A 19931-nucleotide genomic window follows, 5' to 3' on the forward strand; every position below is an offset into this window, starting at 1 on the left:
CATGGTACGACAGGCTTTGACATATTATATGACCTCTAGTCTGTTAAACATCTGCCAAACCATAAAATATTTCTGGTTTGAACCATTAATTGTAATGTTTTTATTGTGTGCAACTTCAAGATATTAAGATAAAATAAAGATTTATTAAAAAGTTAGTCACTCTTATCGTGTCTAGACTTAAGTAGTTATTATGTACTAGGATTAGTCTGCCCAAAATGCCCCGACGTGATAGTGACTTTGTTTATACTTAACAAATCAAACTTGTAATTATGTGTTGTAACCTTTGTAAATAAATAAAATCTTTATTCTTTATGTGCAGGCAATCTATTCCACGCTTTTATTGCTGTATAGAAAAATGTCTTTGAAGTCTGACTACTGACTCTAGGTACTACAAAATTGTTCTCCCTCACCCTAGCTCTGTAATTGCTCTGGTTCCCAGCCTTAATAAAATTGGCACTAAGATACTGAGGACATTGGTCGTGAGCAATTTTATAAATGTAATTTAGCTTTAGTTGATTTACTCTATCTTCAACATTCAGCATATCCCTTTGTTGTAATCCATCCTGGCCTACATGCTCTCCTGGACCATTCTCTTCAGGCTGATTTGTAGACTATCTTTCAGTTTTTTTCTTGTTAAGGCTGAGTACCATGAAGAGCAACAGTAGTCTATAATACATTGTATGAGAGCTAGACATAGGGTCCTGCAAGCCTCACTTGGTAGACACTGTGCCTGTATGTAGAGGAACTTTACTCTGGCAATTTTTAAGTTTAAGGACCCCAATAGAAACAAGTCATGATTTTTTTTTTTTGTGTGGGGGTCTTCTAGGTAATTTCACATGTTAAACCATGTATGATAATTGTACTTATGTGTACCTGTACCTAGGTAAACTTACATACTTAGTAGGATAGATTAACCCTTCCAGGGTCCAGCGGCTAAATTTCAAAGTGCACACCAGTGTCCAAGAATTTTTGAAAAGTAATTTTGCTATTTTTTTCTTATGAAATGGTAGAGAATCTTTTTCTGAAGGTAATAAAACAAAAAGTATGAAATTTGATGGAAAATTGATGAAATTATGCTCTTGCAAATTTTGATGTGTCAGCGATATTTACACATCGGCGATTTTGCCAACTTTGACTCCCATTTTAGGTCAATTAAGTTATTCCAGTCGACCAAATTCTTAGCTATTTCACTAGTATTACTTCTTCTATCGACTGAGCACAAGAAATCGCCAGCTCAACTGTTTCAACTACAAAATAAAGTGATTGGAAATTGGTAATTTGGCCAATTTAGTGCAAAGTTCAAAATATTCCAATTTCAAAATAGGGTCCGGAATAAACAATGCAGGCATTCCTGGAGGAAATTAACATTTCCTCTGTTAATATTTGTTTTCAGGTCCATTTTGATTTTTAATTCACATAATGATTTTTTATTCAAGCCAAAAAATATTAGATTTACTGTCATGCAGTATTGTAATGTATAAATATATCAGCTCATTTGTGAACGTATATTAGACCCACCAACTGGCGTGTATTAGACATGTGCGGTCATTTGTTTACTCTTGAACATCAGCAAAAATTTAACATTTTCGCTACTTTGAGCTCAGTTTCAAGCCATTTTCAGCACTAAAACCAATCAAAATCATCTCTGTTTCTGTAATATATCTAACATTCTATCAAATGAGACCAAGAAATCACAAATACAACTATAAAAAACATACGAAAAAACACTGCAAAGTTGCTGTTTTAATAGAAAATTACGGTCCCTTTTTTTTGTCTCTCATTATGCACTGTGTGCTGTAGGATTTGTTTTATGTGGTACACACACACCACATAGATGTATTCGCTCATATCTAGGTCCAAATTTACCGCTCGCAGCTTATCAGAGTGAGCTGAACTCATGGTGTAGATCTACGGTTTGGACCCTCAATGTAAAGCCGTAGATCTACGGCACGGACCCTGAAAGGGCTAGAGAGATGTAGGCTACATTCATCTGAAAAATGTGATTATCCTTTTAGTCAAATTAACAAAAACTTAAACTTATCCTTGCAGCAGAATTAACAAAAGCTTGAAATTGCTTCATATTATTTTATAGTCTTCCTAATCTCTCTCTTCTTTTCCAGCTCATCCTTTTATACACCTTCAAGAGTTTCAAGAGTTTTCTGACTCCTGCATCCTGACCCTGGACCAGGCTTGTCTGATCAACCTGGCTGTTGCTGTTGGCAGCTCTGGTCCACTTATCCACCACAGGCTATTTGATCCGACACTTGGCAAAGAACTGTACATACTACGCTAAGAGTAAGACCCATCCTGCATGTGTTCAGTGGTAATATTACATATATTCAATGGTAATACTACAAGTATTTAGTGGTAATACTTCTTACATTCAATGGTAATTCAGTGTCACAATGCACACAAGTGTCAGAGATGCAGTATTATTTCCTGTATTTTGGTCTTTCAAGGTTGCTTACAGAAATTTCCTTTAAAAAAAGCTTCTGAATTAGTGCAAATAGTTTTTTTAAATTTCATTGGGTCTAGTTCATTTAATAAAATGCTTGACTCGCATATATAACATGTGGGAGTATTTATAGGAGAAATACAATTTATGCTAGTGCTTTCTCATAAAAGAAAGTTCTTCAGTGTACCTACGAGCATTAGGCAGGTAAAAAATTTAATTTCACAGCCTATTACATGTAAAGAGCATGTTTGATATGCTCTAAATGCTTTGTAAAAATATTGTATTTGTATGGAGGAGGAAGCATGTTTGAGGTTTGTAGTGATACTGCTCCTGTGGGGAGCAGCAGCAGGATAATACTGCACCACCTCTCGGGGCCCTTAACAACAACAACAGTTTGGTGTGTGTCATGGGTGCCAACACATGGTGTGTGATTCTCTTCTCTTCTATCCCTATATTAGTGATGCAGATTACATGGTGAGTTTAAATATGTGGCCTGTAGTTATAACTCTTCTCTTGACATATGCAAGACATCACCATCCCTGTAGAAGCCGTTATTAGATGTACTAGTCATTATATTTTGTTGTTGCAGAAGTACTCTGAAGATTCTATGCACAATAAAGTCTAGAGATAAGGCCTGTGTTTCTATCACAACAAGGTTATTATTCAGAATTCAAATTCAAAATATTTTTTTCTTTGTGCAGTATACAAACTGTAGTTTACATGTAATAAAGTATTGTTAAGCACAAGAAAGCCACTAGCATGTACAAGCAGTTAGGAGTAGTCAACTTCACTAATGGATATGAGCCCTTGCCCTTCTCGGTTTCTGTTTTGTGCCACAGCTGCATGGCTTCCGTTTTCCAGAGGTGTAACGATAGTTTGTCTACTAACCATTTAATGCAGGACTCCAGTTCTTGTGTTATTACATTAGCTATATCTTGTGGATCTCTATCTGAACAGTCCTCAGCATGCAGTAGGAGTTTGCACTTGACACTGATAAGCATGCCGTTAACATAGAAATGATAAGGGACCCAGAATACTACCTTGGGGAACTCCACATGCTGTCAGCAGGGTTCTGATTCTGTTTTGTTGATTTTGACAATTTGTTTCCTATTGCTAAGATAGGACTTAAACCAGTCTATGGAACCTATGCTGATAGCTTGAAGTTTCTTACATGATATATTGTGATTGACAGTATTGAAGACCTTTTGCAGGTCTATGGTTACCATTCCTATGAGGTTCCCTATCAACATTTCAGTTCTCATGAAATGCATCAGATTAATTAGGGAGGTGTCGGTTGAGTAAGATCTCCTAAAGCCTGATTGGCAACTATGAATAATGTTGTCATCAATAAGATACTTAACTACTTGACAGTACACCGCCCTCTCTAGAATTTTGGATATTGCACTGAATGTATTAATAATTTTCTAAAAAAAACCCAATACCTCTATAACAAGCACTGCCCTAAAAAAACTAAACAGATGACAGCAAAGAGACTGAACAGTCCCTGGCTAACACCCAGCATTCTCAAATCCATAAATACAAAACACCAATATGAAAAACAGTATAGAATGGGTCACATAACCAGAGACCAAACAAAACGTTACTCGTCAATCCTAACCAGCCTGATAAGAAGGGCAAAAAAATTGTATTATGAGAACAGATTATCCAACTTACGAGGTGATATAAAAAAGACCTGGAAAACCCTATCAGAAATTCTGGGAACAAAAAAGATATCACGAAATAGCGAAATAAAATTAGCAAAATCAGATGAACCCCAACTCCCACCAACAGAAACAGCAAACAGACTCAATGATTTCTTCTTCACTATAGGACAAAACCTTGCCAATAAAATCCCAAGCTCAGATACCCCACCAAATGACTACCTCACCGGCAACTACCCGAACACACTGTTCCTAGCTCCGACTAACCCATATGAAGTCTCCCTTATTATCAACGCACTAAAAAACAAGGCAGGAGATTTAAATACCTTACCACCCTTTATATACAAAAAAGTGTCACAAGTGCTATCACCAATCATTGCAACACTCTTTAACAAATCCATTGAATCCTCCACCTTCCCTACAGTACTCAAAATAGCAAGGGTCACCCCGATCCACAAAGGAGGAGACCAAACAGAGTTGAATAACTATAGGCCAATATCCAACTTACACCCTCTCTCAAAAATCTTCGAAAAATTAATTCATAAACGAATCTACTCCTACCTTATCTCCCAAAACATACTCAACCCCTGCCAATTTGGATTCAGGCCTAATAAAAATACTAATGATGCTATTATACACATGCTAGAACATATATACACTGCAATAGAGAAAAAAGAAGTCCCACTGGGGATCTTCATTGACTTACGTAAAACTTTTGATACAGTTGACCATGACTTGCTCCACGTAAAATTGTCACACTATGGTATAAGAGGGCACTCCCTCAACTACCTCAAGTCATACCTCAGCAACAGAAGCCAATATGTGTACGCAAATGGGGCAAACTCTTCTGCGCAACCAATTACAGTTGGTGTCCCACAGGGAAGTGTCCTTGGCCCTCTTCTCTTTCTCCTATACATAAATGACCTTCCAAATGCTTCGCAATTACTCAAACCCACACTATTTGCAGATGACACTACATACGTCTTCTCTCACCCGAGCCCAGTCACGCTAGCCAATACTGTAAATACCGAATTACAGAAAATATCTACCTGGATGAAGACTAACAAACTTACACTAAACATAGACAAAACCTACTTCATTCAGTTTGGTAACAGAGCTACAGATGTCCCTCTTAACATAATGATAAACGGATCACCTATCACAAAACTAACAGAGGGAAAATTCTTAGGAATCCACCTTGATAATAGACTCAAATTTCATACACATATACATCAAATTTCTAAGAAGTATAGTAACAGGCCTGTAGTTGCCGACATCAGTCCTACTATTTTTCTTGAAGACAGGAGTAACTCTGGCTTCCTTGAACCCCTGTGGTATGGTATTAGTGGTTATGGACAAATTTGTTATATGGACAATGGGGGATTTGCAATTCAGAAGCACCATCTTTTAGAAACTTAGACGGGATGTTATTTGGGTTGGTGCTCTTAATTGGGTTTAACCTGATTAGTTCTTTGTACATGAATTCATGAGATACACTTACTAGTTGACAACTGTTTGGGGTTACCCCTTTACTGGTATAGTATGTTTGAAACTTATCAGAGTCTGTGTTGAAGGTATTTGATGCAGCTCGTAGTTTATTTACTAGTGTTAATGCAACAGTTGTGTAGTATGAATTAAAACAATTTGCCACTTTAGTTGTTTTGTGGCATACCTCATTATCAATATTTAGTACTAAGTTAGATCTATCTACGGGCTTATAGCTATAGTACCTCAGTTGTTTTAGCTGTTGCCAGAGCTTTCTATGGTTATTCTTGTACTCTTTGATTTTTGAGCAGTAGTGCCTTGCTGCTTTTACAAGCCTCTGCACTCTGTTCCTCACCCTCTGGTATTCATTTAGCACTGCAATATCCTGTCTGTCTGTTTTAAATGTTTTTAGCAACTGGTCTCTGAATTTCATATTATCTAATATCTCGGTAGTCATCCAGGGTTCGGTTTTCCGTTTAATCCTAACCTCTTTCACTGGTGCAGTATTATCAAGGATGGCAGTGAACGTTGTTTTGAATTTTTCCCAGGCATCATTTACATCTATGCAGCTTATCGCTGTCCAGTCACAATTGTGTAGCCTATTTACCAGTGTTTCTTTACTGTAGTTTGTAGTTGACCTCATTTTTATTGTGCTGTGTAGGCCTATCCATTCCGTAGTGATCACTAAGACCTGTGGTAATGATACCTGACTGACTGTTCTCAAAGCAGTTAAAAACTATGTGGTCAGTTAGGGTGGCTGAGAGCTGTGTGATCTGGGTTTGTGTATTAATTAGTAGTGTTACTATTTAAACCCAGAATTTGCTTATACCTTTTACATAGCCTGTTATTTTGCTGTTGAAAACAGATATTGTAGTCTCCCAGTATTACTGTCTAGCAATCGTTATCCAGGCTGGACAAGACCCAAAAAGTCCTCTAAGAACTGGTCATGGGTGGGAGGGCAGTAACTAGTTGCTACTAAGATGGGTTTGGTCTTGGGAAGCAACACTTCAAACCACAGAATCTCCAGTTTGTCATTTAAATTAGGTCATGGATTATAGGCTAAGTCATTTCTTATGTAGGCACATACCCCACCACCTTTTCTATTCCTATCTAAACATTTTATATTGTAACCTTTTATTTTAACCTCGTCATCATATCATCCAGCCAGGATTCATAGATGGATACAACTGCTGCCCTAGTTCTGTTAGCTAGAATCCTAATCTCTGCCAATTTTGGAAAAAGTGATGTTGTGTTGACATCAATAAAGTGAAGGCCTGTTTTCATAAAACAATCATAATCATCAATACATGGCAAGGGGTCATTTGTGTTAAAATTAGGTAAATCAATGTCACCAGTGCTAAAGGGTAACTGTGCCAAAGTGCATTTGTTACAAACAAAATGAAATCTGGCACCATTACCATAATCATACACATCCATTATGTACCCACCCCTTACACAATTTACATAAGGTATATTAATGATATTCTTTCATAACTTAGTACAGTGTATACATGTCTGGTGGTGTCTGAGATGATAAGAATGGTTCTGTTGTCACACATTGACCAATCTGTGCATTGTACATAGAGCTAAGGTTGTCATTCCTAGCTACTAGACTGCCATTATCACTGTCACTTATCTCTGTTTTGCACCTGTACCAGAGTTTGAGGTCCTGAATTAATTTGGATATCACCACTTAATAGTGCCACTGTAAGAGCTGTGCACCACTGTTTTTGTTTGGGTATGCAGTGTTGCCATACCTTGCGGCAATAGTGACATTTATGTTTCTGGTAAGATGGCAACTGCTGGGCTTTTACTGTCTAGGGTCCTATCACCTCATTTGCCTTTTCCAGTCCCCATGATCTATTTCCTTTTTCAGAGGATTGCAGGATAAGGATAAATATAATTATTGTAGCCTTTACCCCTCTAACGCCAGCCATGTTCACTCTTGACTACTGATCGCTATCAGTCACCTAGCAATGGCCTAGTAGGTACTCTAGCAATCACCACTGATTACTAGTTTATTTCCTGTTATCTTATTCACAAATCCCCTTTACTTCACAAACCCCTTTCACCTCTTCTTATCCCTTTATTTCACAAGCCCCCTTCACTCCTCACTTCACGGTCCGGCTTCACCTATCACAACTGTAGCTCATTTCCATCCTGTCGGTATTTTATACCATTTTAATGTTCACTCTGTCAGACACTGCAACACAAGGGTATCTTGGTACAGACTTGAAATCAACTTCGACAACCTCTACTAGTGAGAATGGCTGGATTTGAGAGGGGCCTGACCTCCCAACGTCTACGTTCTTACCTCTACTAGTGACCTACGTCTCGCCTCCTGGCGCTATATAAGGCCCCATCCTATCACTTCAACTCCATATTGTTTCAGACTATGGAACAATACTCTTCTCCAGACTGAGGGACTGACCACCTCAAAACTTTAAGGGTGATGGACTGATTACATCGTCTTCAAGTCTCTTCTGCTTCTATCAACTTTTCTGTACTCGACTGAAGAAGCCTACTGTGTAGGTGAAACGTTTCGAAATAAAGATACCTAACTGTTGCATATGTGTCTTACCTAACAACCTGTCGGTATTTTATACCATTTTAATGTTCAATTTTGTTCAAGTAAGGAGCTGGTCGTATACCGAGGTTCCACTGTATAAGCAGGGCCCTGCAGGAGCCTGGAGCCTAACCTGCTCAGTCAGCTTTTACAAGTTTCTCTGTACACAGTAACCTGCACTTAGGAGTGAAACTTATACCGATGTTTTGGTTTGACTTGGACATCAACAAACTGGTCAGAAATGTTGCCATAAGCTGCAGTCTCCTAAGTGATGGTTATTTGTGTATTGTTGCAGCTGTGGTATTATAACTATATATTCTTCAAGTTTATTTATACACAGCAAGTTTTTTTTTAAGGTGCGATTGAAAAAGTGTGTCTAAAATTGAATTGCTTGTGAAAATATTTCATAGTACAATAGAATCCTTGTATCCAACCCTTAATTTTACTTGCTTAATAATGGCCACAAAGGACAAAAGTAGTGATGCTGGCAGTTCTTCAAAGCATATGAGAAACTGCGAAATGCATCACATCAGTGACAAGTACTAGTTCTCGACTTGTTGTTCGTAACTTATCAATTAAACTATCGCAGGTATGCATGTAAATGGAAAACGACATATATAGGGTTTCCTCCTATCCACGGTAGTCTTGGAATGTATCACCCACAGATACTGCAGGGACTGCTGTATATGCCATTCAGTTTTGGATACACTTTTCTAATCGCATCTACAAAAATTGTCTGCTATTTTGACGTTTCAGATTAGCTGGAGTTGTTTTCTGACATGCTTCATTCTTTTTAGCTAAAAAACATTGATTGTCGCATTTCTAATTGAAACTGCTGATAATTTACAATTTTTGGGATTATTTCCTGGTTTCCAATAAAATTAAATTATTCTACAAGGGATCATAACATAGTCACATTAGTAATATGATTTTAAGTGAGAGTTTACAAAATGTGTACAGCCTCTCCTCGCTTAATGACGGGGTTCCATTCCTAAGACCACGTTGGTAAATGAATTCGTCACTAAATGAGGAGCACACTATAATGGTAGTGGATTTGTGTCAACCATCTTTGAAATTGTTTTAATGTCACCTTTGCACCATTTATAACATTTCTGGTATTTTTTAAATGTTTATACAGTAGTGTAGTGTACAGTGGAAAACTGAATATTGGCCAAATCAAATTTAGGCCGCTTTTTGGGCGGAAATTTTGCTCTGTATTTCGTGCTTTGCAAATCTGCTGTATTACACGCGTCAGCCGCAGGGACGCTGCGCGTGGGCGAGTCAGTCGCCCTGTGAAAGAGCATATACTCCGTGCATTTATCCAAACATTTCCTTAAAATCTGTTGGTTTTTGTGCTTGTTTATTAAGTGCAACTGTGAAATGAGCCACCGTGGGCCCAAAGTAAGTTCCTAGTAAAGCTCCTTTGGTAAAGAAAGTGAGAAACACGATAGAATTGAAGAAAAATACAAGAGTGGTGTGCTTGCCAGGATGTTTGACAAAAATAAATCAACAGTCACTTTTATCCTGGCAGAGAAAGAAATCAAGGAAGCTGATGTGGCGGAAGGGGTAAACATGTTAACGAAAAAGAGATCACAAACAATGGAAGATGTGGAGAGAGGCAGGGAGTGTGGAAGGGAGGGAGTGTAGCATGGAGGGAGGGAATGAGTGAGTGTAGCAGGGAAATGAGGGAAGTGGTAAGGAAACAGGGAGTGTAGCAGGCAGGATGAGAGAAGGAATGTAGTAGGGAAACAGGGATTGTGGAAGGGAGGCAGGGAAGTAACCCCAGAGAGAGTTTTGATTCCTGAAGTCCTTATGGAGGGGGATTCCTTTTCCCAACAATAATCAGTCCTCCCTCTCTCCTCCTCCGTGTCTTCCATAAGCCAATAAGAGTCTTCAGTAAAGGTATGTAATAGTGATATAAATATTCATTTATTTATTTTATTTAGTTCTCATTATTTTGTGTATGTAAAACTATAATTAATCTTTAAAAAATGTATTTTTTGTTAATATTTTTGGATGTCTGGAATGGATTAATTGTACAGTGGAACCTCAAAAATCAAACTGCTCCCAACTCAACCAATTATGTAAGTGTATTTTTGTAAGTGCTTTTATAAGTGTATTTTTGAGGGTTTGAAATGGACTAATCTAATTTACATTATTCCTGATGGGAATAAATTCATTCGGTAACGGCACTTGGACAGCCTTCTGGACTGAAGAAAGTTTGATATTTGAGGTTCCACTGTATTTACATTAAATCTTACGGGAAATATTGTTTCGAATTTAGGCCGACCTTCTGGAACGGATTACGGCCAATATTTGGGGTTCCACTGTATATTGTAATAAACAGAGTAGAGGAAATCAGCTCTAATATACAATATTTAGGCATGCATACTGGTCAGAGAGCCCGTCATAAGTCCGGGTTGTCAGTAAACAAGTACATCGCTAAGTGAGGAGAGGCGGTGTTTAATTTGACTTATTCTTGCAGTAATGGTATTGGCTCAGATTCCTTGTAACATGTTTTGCCCAAGGCTGGGTTTTTAGAAAGTGCATGTTAAAAGAGGGTGGGGATATATTGCAGGTTTTGAACTGTAGTGTAGGCACACCTCTGGCAAGACAGTGATGCTGAAAGTATTTCTTCTTTTTCAGGTCACCCAGCCTCGGTGGGAGACTGTTGTGTTAAACGATTTCTCTAATACCAGGGTCTAATTCCGCTGGTTGGAGTCTACCATTGCTGATGAACCTGACACTGACCACAGGTAGTGTTAATGCTGACCAAAGGTGCTGACAATGACCAGTATCTTCCTTTTCTTAAGGGACATGTTCTTGTAGCACACAAGAATGTTTCCCCCTAAGATAATCCTCAAAGACACTAACAGATAAATCCTGGGAAAAGGTCTGTACTATTCATGTCACCAGGATGAGTATTCTCACAAGTCAGTGATTTTATAACAGTGACTTGTGAGAGATTCCTTCATATACAGTAGTCCATCTGTTGTCTCTCAGAAATCTTCATATTATTCAGGAAACTCAAATTACTGGCATATAGTGGTACCTCAAGCTTTGAACAGCTCCCAACTCGAACAATTATGCAAGTGTATTTTTGGGGGGTCTGGAACGGACTAATCTAATTTGCATTATTCTTTATGGGAACAAATTCGTTTGGTATCTGTAACTAATTAAGTTCGTAACTCGAGGTTCCACTGTATTTTCATTTGTTTATAATCATGTTGTCAGTGTGTTCTGGAACTTAAAACACCATATTTTTAATGCTCTTTATTGGTTGAACTTCGGGATGGGAATTGTATGCTCTAAAGTTTTCTAGGTTGAGTTTTTATTTCAGATATCAGGAAAGGTTGACTAGGGTTAGTGGTCAACTTTATGCAAAGCTTCACACTTGAGAAGCCCCTCGTTCTGCAGCTCCTGGATTCATCTCGCTTAGTTCCAGCAGTGGATAGAATGTTGTACCTTCACACACTTCTACAGTTTTAAAAGTACATGCAGAAGTGTGTGATGGTACAGTTGCATTTCCCACTCATTCCTGCACCCTCTCATCACACTTGATTGAACCTCTGAAGCTGAAGTTCTGTCTCTGGACACATCCAAGTACAATATGCTTCAATGTAAACATTTGATCTACACATCCCCTACCCACTCTGAAACCTCCTTGCTCATCCGCAATCCTACATTCTGTCTTACCTCTAATTCTTTCAATTATAACCCTACCATACACTTTTTCCTGGTATACTTATTCCTCTATAAATTTTACAATCTCTTTTGTCCCCTTTCCCTTTATATAAAGGGACTATACATGCTCTCTGCCAATCCCTAGGTATCTTCCCCTCTTTCATACATTTATTAAACAAAAGTACCAACCACTCCAACACTATATCTCCCCCTGCTTTTAACATTTCTGTCATGATCCCATCAGTTCCAGCTGCTTTACCTCCTTTCATTCTATGTAATGCCTCACGTACCTCCCCCACACTTACATTCTTCACTCCTAAAAGATGGTATACCTCCCTGGCCAGTGCATGAAATAACCGCCTCCCTTTCTTCCTCAACATTTAAAAGTTCCTCAAAATATTCTCGCCATCTACCTAATACCTCCATCTCCCCTACTGTTTTTAACTGACAAATCCATACGTTCCTTAGGCTTGTTTAACTCACTCCAAAATTTTTTCTTATTTTCATTAAAATTTCTTGACAGTGCCTCTCCCACTCCATCATCTGCTCTCCTTTTGCACTCTCTCACCACTCTCTTCACCTTTCTTTTACTTTCCATATGCTTTGCTCTTCTTATAACACTTCTGCTTTGTAAAAACCTCTCATAAGCTAACTTTTTCTCTCTTATCACACACTTTACTTCATCATTCCACCAATCACTCCTCTTTCCTCCTGCCACCACCCTCCTATAACCACAAACTTCTGCCCCACATTCTAATACTGCATTTCTAAAACTATTCCAACCCTCTTCAACCCCCTCACTACTCATCTTTGCACTAGCCCACCTTTCTGCCAATAGTCACTTATATCTCACCCGAACTTCCTCCTCCCTTAGTTTATACACTTTCACCTTCCTCTTTTCCCATCTACCTCTTACTCTAACTGTAGCTACAACTAAATAATGATCCGATATATCAGTTGCCCCTCTATAAACATGTACATCCTAGAGCCTACCCATCAACCTTTTATCCACCAATACATAATCTAATAAACTACTTTCATTACGTGCTACATCATACCTTGTATATTTATCCTCTTTTTCATAAAATATGTATTACTTATTACCAAATCTCTTTCTACACATAGCTCAATTAAAGGCTCCCCATTTACATTTACCCCTGGAACCCCAAATTTACCTACTACTCCCTCCATAACATTTTTACCCACTTTAGCATTGAAATCCCCAACCACAAGTACTCTCACACTTGGGTCAAAACTCCCCACGCATTCACTCAACATTTCCCTCTCTCGTCTACACTTCTCTCTTCTCCAGGTGCATGTACGCTTACTATAACCCACTTTTCACATCTAACCTTTATTTTACTTCACATAATCCTTGAATTAATACATTTATAGTCCCTCTTTTCCTGCCATAGCTTATCCTTCAACATTATTGCTATTCCTTCTTTAGCTCTAACTCTATTTGCAGGAATTCAAGGTCTACATAGAGGCTGAAGGACTGAAACTTGAACAAGTGTTCATTTGTGACAAAACAGGCCTCTTTTGGAAGAAAATGCTAAAAAGAGAATGTACATTACTCAGTCATTACTAAGTCTGTTGAGTATACCTGGTAAAGTGTATGGTAGAGTTATAATTGAAAGAATTAAGAGTAAGACGGAAAATAGGATAGCAGATGAACAAGGAGGCTTTAGGAAAGGTAGGGGGTGTGTGGACCAGGTGTTTACAGTGAAACATATAAGTGAACAGTATTTAGATAAGGCTAAAGAGGTCTTTGTGGCATTTATGGATTTGGAAAAGGCGTATGACAGGGTGGATAGGGGGGCAATGTGGCAGATGTTGCAAGTGTATGGTGTAGGAGGTAGGTTACTGAAAGCAGTGAAGAGTTTTTACGAGGATAGTGAGGCTCAAGTTAGAGTATGTAGGAAAGAGGGAAATTTTTTCCCAGTAAAAGTAGGCCTTAGACAAGGATGTGTGATGTCACCGTGGTTGTTTAATATATTTATAGATGGGGTTGTAAGAGAAGTAAATGCGAGGGCCTTGGCAAGAGGCGTGGAGTTAAAAGATAAAGAATCACACATAAAGTGGGAGTTGCCACAGTTGCTCTTTGCTGATGACACTGTGCTCTTGGGAGATTCTGAAGAGAAGTTGCAGAGATTGGTGGATGAATTTGGTAGGGTGTGCAAAAGAAGAAAATTAAAGGTGAATACAGGAAAGAGTAAGGTTATGAGGATAACAAAAAGATTAGGTGATGAAAGATTGAATATCAGATTGGAGGGAGAGAGTATGGAGGAGGTGAACGTATTCAGATATTTGGGAGTGGACGTGTCAGCAGATGGGTCTATGAAAGATGAGGTGAATCATAGAATTGATGAGGGAAAAAGAGTGAGTGGTGCACTTAGGAGTCTGTGGAGACAAAGAACTTTGTCCTTGGAGGCAAAGAGGGGAATGTATGAGAGTATAGTTTTACCAACGCTCTTATATGGGTGATGAATGTTGCAGCGAGGAGAAGGCTGGAGGCAGTTTAGATGTCATGTCTGAGGGCAATGTGTGGTGTGAATATAATGCAGAGAATTCGTAGTTTGGAAGTTAGGAGGAGGTGCGGGATTACCAAAACTGTTGTCCACAGGGCTGAGGAAGGGTTGTTGAGGTGGTTCGGACATGTAGAGAGAATGGAGCGAAACAGAATGACTTCAAGAGTGTATCAGTCTGTAGTGGAAGGAAGGCGGGGTAGGGGTCGGCCTAGGAAAGGTTGGAGGGAGGGGGTAAAGGAAGTTTTGTGTGCGAGGGGCTTGGACTTCCAGCAGGCATGCGTGAGCGTGTTTGATAGGAGTGAATGGAGACAAATGGTTTTTAATACTTGACGTGCTGTTGGAGTGTGAGCAAAGTAACATTTATGAAGGGATTCAGGGAAACCGGCAGGCCGGACTTGAGTCCTGGAGATGGGAAGTACAGTGCCTGCACTCTGAAGGAGGGGTGTTAATGTTGCAGTTTAAAAACTGTAGTGTAAAGCACCCTTCTGGCAAGACAGTGATGGAGTGAATGATGGTGAAAGTTTTTCTTTTTCGGGCCACCCTGCCTTGGTGGGAATCGGCCAGTGTGATAATAAAAAAAAAATAATAACATTACTCAGGAAGAAAAGGCACTGCCAGGACACAAACCTATGAAAGACAGGCTGACGCTCATGTTCTGTACTAATGCTAGTGGGGATTTCCTCCTCCAGTCTTCCATACACTAAGAAGAATCGCCAATAAAGGTAAGTGTTATTCTGTTAATGTTTTATTCATCATGTCTCAATGTATTGTTTATGTACTACATCTATATTTCATGTAAAAAAAATTTTTGGTTTAATACTTCTGGGTGTCAGGAACGGATTAATTGTATTTACATTATTTCTTATGGGGAAAATTGATTCGAAAATCGTCTATTTTGATAATAGTCCCAGGAACGGATTAAGGACAATAATTGACGGACCACTGCATAAAAAAGCTGCACACGAGCTTTCACCCATTATTACAACATTAACGAATCTGTAGCGTCCTCAACCTTCCCATTCGTACTTTTTTTTTTTAGGTCTAAACCCAAACTGGCATGGGTTAATATGCTGTTGGATATAAGGTGTATTATTTTTTTTAATATTTTGTTAAGTTAGGGCAATTTGTCCAAGTCAGTTGTATCACCTCTTTTGTGGATGGGGGTGATACAACTTGCCCTTACTTAACAAAATATTCAAAAAAATAATATATCTTATATCCAACAGCATATTAACCCATGCCAGTTTGGGTTTACACCTAAAAAAAAGTACGAATGATGCTATTATACAAATGCTTGAACTAATATATACTGGTCTTGGAAAAAAAAAAAAACATCTGGGGCTCTTCATTGACCTAAGGAAAGCATTTGATACAGCCGACCACAATCCCCTGCACCTAAAATTAAACCATTATGTCATCAGAGGACATTCTCTTAATTACCTAAAATCCTACCTCAATGACAGACATCAGTATGTACGTGCAAATAGTCAACTCCACTATCCGGCCTGTAACTGTAGGAGTACCCCAGGCCCACACTTTCTCATCTACATCAATGATCTCCCAAATGCATCCCAACTTCTTAAATCAGTTCTGTTCACAGATGACACTACTTATGTCTACTCCCATTCAAACTCAGCTGTACTTAGAAACACTGTAAACGACGAGCTGCTAAAGATATAACTGGATGATGTCCAACAAACTCACTCTCAACATAGACGAAACATACTTCATGCTGTTTGGAAACAGAGCCTTAAATATCCAACTTAACATATCAATAAATGGTTCATTTATATCCTTACCTCACCTATGGTATTTGTGCCTGGGGATCAACCACCTTAAGCCTTTAATAACCCAACAAAAATTTGCTGTGCAGATGATTACCAGTTTCTGTGCTAGACAGCACACTGCAACTCTTTTCAAAAGCCTGAACTTGTTAAATATAATACAAGACATTCAATCATATTATTTTGCCTTCTGCATATATACAATATTAAATTCCACTATAAACCCTCCACTTTAATTACTACTTGACAGTTACAACACATGGCACTCTTCAACATCCCTTTTGTCAGTCTCCTGACTGCTTAAAAATTTAGGACTTTGCTAAAAATACATCTTATCTCTCAATACTAACTAGTTATTTTATGTGGCCTCTTTGACTACCTTGCATTAGTTTCCAAGGATAATCTTGAAGTTGTACATAAAAAATATTACAATTTATGGTTCATTCAGTAATATTTCATGGACTGGCAGACATTTAAAAGTATAGAGGCCACATAAAATAACTAGTCAGTATTGAGAGAAGATGAGCTTTTAGCAAAGTCCTAAATAGTCAGGGGATCCTTTACTGGATCTATGGAGTATCATCTTGTGTAGTTACTATGTATTAGGATTAATCTGCCCGAAATGCCCTGGCATGATAGTGGCTTTCTTTCTACTTAGTGAACCAAAATTGTAACCTTTAAAAAGAATAAACCTTTACAGGAGCCCCTGAAGCTGTGGAGTCGGGGACATACGCTTGGATCTGCACCTCAGTTCCAGCAGTGGATGAACAGTTGTACTTTCACACACTCCTACAGTTTGAGAATTGCATGCAGGTGCAGCTGTCTTGCCACGCACTCACCACTCAACAAAACGACCAAAATTGAAGTTTTCCTATGGATGCCAGATTAGTTTTGTTTAAAAGTTCAAAAACCCCACTGGAAATAGTCACTTTGACTATTTAATTTTTTTTAACACATTGGCCATTTCCCAGTGAGGTAGAAAGACTTGAAATTGAAACACTTTCACCATCACTGTTGTGTATGTAAATCTCCACCCTTTCTTCAGAGTGCAGGCATTGTACTTCCTATCTTCAGGACATGACTCCAGGTAACCAGTTTCCCTTTGTGGGATATCCTAGGTAATTTATACACGTTAATGTATGATATTTCGTGTACCTGTACTTAAAAATCTATTACACCCTTAATGGACCTTCATATTTTATTTACCTTGAGAGTGTTCCGGGGGTCAACGCCCCCGCAAGCCAGTCTGTTACTGCAATCAATCCAACGTATGAGCCACAGCCCGGCTGGTCAGGTACCGACTTAGGTGCTTGAAGACAGCTAGTACAGGGATATTGTTGGCACGCAGGACCCTCCATACGCAACTGCATTTAGGTACAGGTACACAAATTATCATCATAAGTGTAATTACCTAGGATAACCTAAAAAAGTCTAAGTGACTTTATATTTGGGCTCTTGATCTGAGGTGGGTCAGTTCAATGAGAATGGGTTCTATATCCAGATAAGGTTGATTAATGGGTTAATTTGACAGTTTGTGTATGAGTAGGGTTGTATAGCCTAGTACAAACACATTGAAATGTTAGGCAAGATCTACCACAATTTCTGTCTGGAGGGTGATGTACAAATATTGTTTGACGTCTATGGTGGAACCTTGCTGTTAATACCTTCATTGGAGTGTCCTAGTAGTGGTACAAGAATTTGTAGTCACCATAGGGCTGTGACTGGTGTGTTTGATTTCATCAGACATGGAGGACAATAGAGTAGACTCGAAACCCAATTAATCAGCCTTAATGACGCTTGTGTAGTAGATAGACTTTAAACCCCATTAACCAACTTTTAGGTTTCATTATGTTGTGATAGAAACACAGGCCTTATCTCTAGGCCTTATTGAACATAGAATCTTCATAATACTTCTGCAACAACAAAATATAATGACTAGTACATCTAATAACGGCTTCTACAGGGATGGTGATGTCTTGCATATGTCAAGAGAAAAGTTATAACTACAGGCCACATATTTAAACTCACCATGTAATCTGCATCACTAATATATTGATGTAAAAGAAGAGAATCACACCATGTGTTGGCACCCATGACACAAAATAAATTGTTATTGTTGTTAAGGGCCCCGAGAGGTGGTGCAATATTATCCTGTTGCTGCTCCCCACAGGAGCAGTATCACTACACATTATAAGTTGGTTTTGTGGCTTAGCGCTTCTTTTTTATTATAATAATAATACAAGTTGGTTAATGGGAATAAATAATGGAAGACCGGGAAAATCTGATATGAGTAGAGTTCTTTGACAAGGTGACATCTTTTAAAACTATTATAAAGGCTAGTGGTATGAGACCCATGTGGGTTTAGTGCCTAGTTATAATTATTTGTACAAGTATGTGATTTAATTTATACAGACCATAGCTGACATGATGTATACAATGCGTTTCAGGCTCTTTATCAATTCCAAGGCTGAGGGATTGATTACCTGGCCTTTGCATATAATTCTACATTCTTCCCACAGTGTTGTATGACCCAAGTAGGTTTAGAGCTTTGGTTAATAATATATTGTTCCCATTATATCCTTGAATTTGTATTGATAATCACTGTATAATGAAATGTCTATAAAATAAATATAACCAGATGCATGTTTGTCTGATTCTTCATCTTGTACCATATATGTTCAGTTCTGATAGACATGGCATAATATTCTCCTTGATCAAAGTTATATTTACCATATATATTGATTGTTAAAAGTTGCACTAATATAAATGTCTGGGAAAATAATATTCACTGCCATCCTTGATAATATTGTACTAGTTAGAGGTTAGAATTGAACCCTGGATGATGATTGAGATGTTAAATATGAAATTAAGAGATCAATTGTTAAAAAGATTATAGTGTTAAATAAATTCATAAGGGTGAAGAAGCAAGGAAAGATATTATTGTTGAAAAAAAGGAAAATAGTTGGGTAATGCCATATCTAATATCGTAAAAATCGATATGTAGGTAGGCCACAAAATAATTGGCAAATCATTTCAATTCATGTACACAACTGACTCATCAACATTAAACTATTAATGGCATCGAATACCTTTAACACATTATTATTATAATCAAGGGGGAAGCGCTAAACCCGGAGGATTATACAGCGCCTGGGGGGGGGGATGTGGAAGGCATTCAGGCTTAATTCGGGGAACTGGAGCACAGATCCAATTCTCTAAATCAAGAGCCCCTCACCAACATCAAGGAACCTTCCTTGAGGGGACCTTTAACACAGATTGAAAGTTTTAAACACTATACTAATAAATCTCTTATAAATTCGTTCAAAAAGATTTAAGAGCACTGGACCTGATAACCTCTTAGAAGATGGTGGCTCAATTGTGAATCCATTATTCATAATAGTCAATCTATTTATAATATATTAGAGGGGTTCAAATATTCTAGCCGCAACAAGGCTGATCCTATATCTTGCCGTCCCCTGGGCCTATCCGAACTCAAGTGATGGCCAGATTTCCAAATACTGCTGCAACATGAAAGGAACCTATAGTGACAAAAATTGATGACGACAATGAAATGGACTAAATATGACAAAAGAGGGACCGGCATTCAAGTACCAGACATGACACGTTTTCCACTATAATGAAATAAATGACCTCCATATCAAATGCACCAGTGTTTAAAGGGAAGACAACATGGCAGAAAACCTGATCAAATAAATCTCAAAGGAAATGACAGGTCTGTAGTACTTTTTTCTTCAGTGCCAAACG

General features: G+C 38.3%; 2 long non-coding RNA genes across 5 annotated transcripts in view; one reads left to right on the forward strand and one right to left on the reverse strand.

Annotated features, from left to right (window-relative positions):
• Positions 1–2998, forward strand: part of LOC138855351 (uncharacterized) — a 30378-nt gene extending 27380 nt beyond the window's left edge. For both annotated transcript variants that reach the window (XR_011394589.1, XR_011394588.1), the window contains one exon: positions 2121–2998. This is a non-coding gene — a long non-coding RNA (uncharacterized lncRNA). The remainder of the gene's footprint in view (positions 1–2120) is intronic.
• LOC138855350 (uncharacterized) overlaps positions 1–19135 on the reverse strand; it is a 46699-nt gene extending 27564 nt beyond the window's left edge. The window contains exons 1-2 of one of the 3 annotated variants that reach the window (XR_011394586.1): positions 18195–19135; positions 17373–17530 (exon numbers count right to left, since the gene is read on the reverse strand). This is a non-coding gene — a long non-coding RNA (uncharacterized lncRNA). The remainder of the gene's footprint in view (positions 1–17372; positions 17531–18194) is intronic. The other 2 variants (XR_011394587.1, XR_011394585.1) reach the window with 2 other exon arrangements.
• Between the last annotated feature and the right edge of the window lie 796 nt (positions 19136–19931).

The sequence above is a fragment of the Cherax quadricarinatus genome, chromosome 91 (assembly GCF_038502225.1).
Source record: "Cherax quadricarinatus isolate ZL_2023a chromosome 91, ASM3850222v1, whole genome shotgun sequence".
NCBI classification, from domain to species: Eukaryota; Metazoa; Arthropoda; class Malacostraca; order Decapoda; family Parastacidae; genus Cherax; species Cherax quadricarinatus.